The sequence below is a fragment of the Coregonus lavaretus genome, assembly GCF_964263955.1.
Source record: "Coregonus lavaretus genome assembly, chromosome: 29".
Taxonomy (NCBI): domain Eukaryota; kingdom Metazoa; phylum Chordata; class Actinopteri; order Salmoniformes; family Salmonidae; genus Coregonus; species Coregonus lavaretus.
This window is the reverse complement of record NC_140016.1, coordinates 7625845-7629126: the sequence shown is the minus strand read 5'-3', so window position 1 is coordinate 7629126 and position 3282 is coordinate 7625845. Positions and strand designations below refer to the sequence as shown.

Below are 3282 nucleotides of genomic sequence, written 5' to 3'. Positions count from 1 at the left end.
ATCCCTAGACTTGATCATTATTGGCATGGCTTGGAGTGAGTGAGTGAGTGAGTGTGTGTGTGTGTGTGTGTGTGTGTGTGTGTGTATTGTGTCTGCAGGGACTTGACGTCACAGTCTGAGTCCCAGCCTGTAAAAGCCTTAACATTCCGGAGTGACCTACTACTGCAGGAAGAGAGCTTTCCCTGCAGAGTGCAAACAGACACCTTTTTAATAAGCAGTGAAGGTAGCCAAGCGTATCCTCACCTGTGCAGGTGAAACACTTGACATGGAAGTGTGTGTCCAGAACGCGCACCACCTCTCCCTTACACACCTCCCGACAACGCTGGCACCGGATTGGTCCAGAGCTCCGCTCACCATCCAAAGAGCCCTGCTGATAGGCTGCAGAAAGACAGGAGGAGAGGCCGTTAGACAGCTGACCTCATTCAATCATAACAGTCTATATTTGTCTCTCAAATGGCACCCTATTCCCTATATAGTTCACTACCTTTTAACATGGCCCATAGGGAATAGGGTGCCATTTGGGATGCAACCAACAATACAAATCAGTCAATATATATCAACGGTGCTGTACTACAGTTGGCAATAGCCTTGCGGTTTGAGCGGCATGCCAGTAACCAGAGGGTCGCCGGTTCGAATCCCAGGGCTGATTGGAGACATCTAGCAGAATATACCAGTGTTCACAAGCTACCATTGTATACGTAAACTATAGATAGACTGTTAATGTATAGTGTACATTGTGGAGGAGGACTTTACATAATATTATCACTGTGTTCTGCTTGTTGTGACGTCTGCAGCCTGGATCTTTATCTCTCTCACTTTCATCCTTTGTTTCTCACTTTCTTCCTTCACTCTGCGGTCCAACTCATCCCAAACCATCTCAATTGGGTTGGGGTCGGGTGATTGTGGAGGCCAGGTCATCTGATGCAGCACTCCATCACTCTCATTGGTCAAATAGCCCTTACACAGTCTGGAGGTGTGTTTTGGGTCATTGTCCTGTTGAAAAACAAATTATAGTCCCACTAAGTGCAAACCAGATGGGATGTCATATCGCTGCAGAATGCTCTGGAAGCCATGCTGGTTAACTGTGCCTTGAATTCTAAATAAATCCCGACAGTGTCACCAGCAAAGCACCCCCACACCATATCACCTCCTCCTCCAGGCCTCATGGTGGAATTAAATATGCGGAGATCAACCAAAAATCTCAAATTTGGACTCATCAGACCAAAGGACAGATTTCCACCGGTCTAATCTCCATTGCTCGTGTTTCTTGGCCCAAGCAAGTCTCTTTTTCTTATTGGTGTCCTTTAGTAGTCGTTTCTTTGCAGCAATTCGACCAGTATATAAAATGTATGCACTCAGACACTCTGGATAAGAGCGTCTGCTAAATCACTAAAATGTAAAAGGCCTGATTCACGCAGTCTCCTCTGAACAGTTGATGTTGAGATGTGTCTGTTACTTGAACTCTGTGAAACATTTATTTGGGCTGCAATCTGACGTGTAGTTAACTCTAATGAACTTATCCTCTGCAGCAGAGGTAACTCTGGGTCTTCCTTTCCTGTGGCGGTCCTCATGAGAGCCAGTTTCATCATAGCGCTTGATGGTTTTTGCGACTGCACTTGAAGAAACGTTCAACGTTTTTGAAATGTTCCGGGTTGACTGACCTTCATGTCTTAAAGTAATGATGGACTGTCGTTTCTCTTTGCTTATTTGAGCTGTTCTTGCCATAATATGGACTTGGTCTTTTACCAAATAGGGCTATCTTCTGTATACACCCCCTACCTTGTCATAACACAACTGATTGGCTCAAACGCATTAAGAAGGAAAGAAATTCCACAAATTAACTTTTAAGAAGGCACACCTGTTAATTGAAATGAATTCCAGGTGACTACCTCATGAAGCTGTTTGAGAGAATGCCAAGTGTGGGCAAAGCTGTCATAAATGAAATATTTTGCTAAAAATATTATTATATTGTTGACCGATTGACTATGACTTTTCAAATCACTGAGTAGGTAAATGTTGCAATTCTTCAGCCATTCCAAGACCTGTGACCAAAAACAAGCTACACATGGACAGTACCAAAACAAATGATCTAATGATTCTGTCTCTTCGCAGAAATATTTGCAGAGCTGGGATGGTTGTATCTCCCATATATATAACATTCTATTGGTTGCAGGAATTTTGTATAATAATTTAAATTGAACAATTCTAAGTTTTGAATCCGGCGTCATTTTGCGTATCAGTTCATAAACCATGTGCCATGGAATCGGTACATCGAAAATCTCTTCCCAACTATTTTGCAATCTACCTGGCACAGCTGTAAATGTTTTAGTTGGTAAATGAAACGGGTATACTTTTTAATTTATCACTATTTACTTTAACCAATTTTGGTCTTCAATGCAGGGCCGACAGACAAGTTCCTTACTTTTCCCCCCTTCCTCTTGCCTCTTCCATTTTTGCGGTAATGCTGCAAATAGTTGGTTGTAATTTTGGGGAGGCCAGACATTTCCATATATTTTTGCTTGCTGCATGTGTGACATAATTCCACTTTTGATAGTCATGTAACACATGCAGGCAAAACTCTCTCTCTCTTGTCTAGGGGCATCACAATGCCTTTCAGCTGAAAGAGCCAAGGCCAAACTCTCTCTCTCTCTCTTTCTCTCTCTCTCTCTCGCTCTCTCTCTCTCTCTCGCTCTCTCTCTCTCTCTCTCTCTCTCTCTCTCTCTCTCTCTCTCTCTCTCTCTCTCTCTCTCTCTCTCTCTCTCTCTCTCTCTCTCTCTGTTGGTTAGAGCACGGTGCTTGTGTGGTTTCAATTCACATAGGACCAGTATGACAAAAATGTATGAAAATGTATGCACTCACTAAAATCGCTCTGGATAAGAGTGTCTGCTAAAATGCTAAAAAGACTCAAATGTAAATATCTGCCTCTGTTGCGTGTTAAGTCATCCCAGACAAACAGAACAAAGGTTCTGGATCAGTTGTACCTAAGTGGTTCATTAACATTATTGTTGTTAGCTGTAACCACTGGTCCTAGATCAGTGAAGGTGATAGTGGTAAGGCAAACACCACCGTCGGAGACACATACACAGGTCCTGGATAGACTAAGTGAATCAGGGCAGGTGATAGCTAAGTGGCTAAAGACAAAACGCAGTGGGAGGATGCTGCTATTTAAACACTGGTCCTGGATCAGTGAACGGGGTAGGTTAGTGGTTCAGTAGTTTTACTACCAAGTGCTAAGACAGCTCCTGGATCAGTAGCTAAGTGCTATAAGACAAAGGGCCGTGG

General features: G+C 43.3%; 1 pseudogene across 1 annotated transcript in view; it reads right to left on the bottom strand.

Annotated features, from left to right (window-relative positions):
• The window catches only part of LOC311104996 (actin filament-associated protein 1-like 1), a 41038-nt pseudogene extending 40544 nt beyond the window's left edge, over window positions 1–494 (bottom strand). Inside the window, exons 1-2 of the transcript XR_014615823.1 lie at window positions 485–494; window positions 244–378 (exon numbers count right to left, since the gene is read on the bottom strand). The product of XR_014615823.1 is annotated as an actin filament-associated protein 1-like 1 (transcript). The remainder of the gene's footprint in view (window positions 1–243; window positions 379–484) is intronic.
• Window positions 495–3282: the final 2788 nt, after the last annotated feature.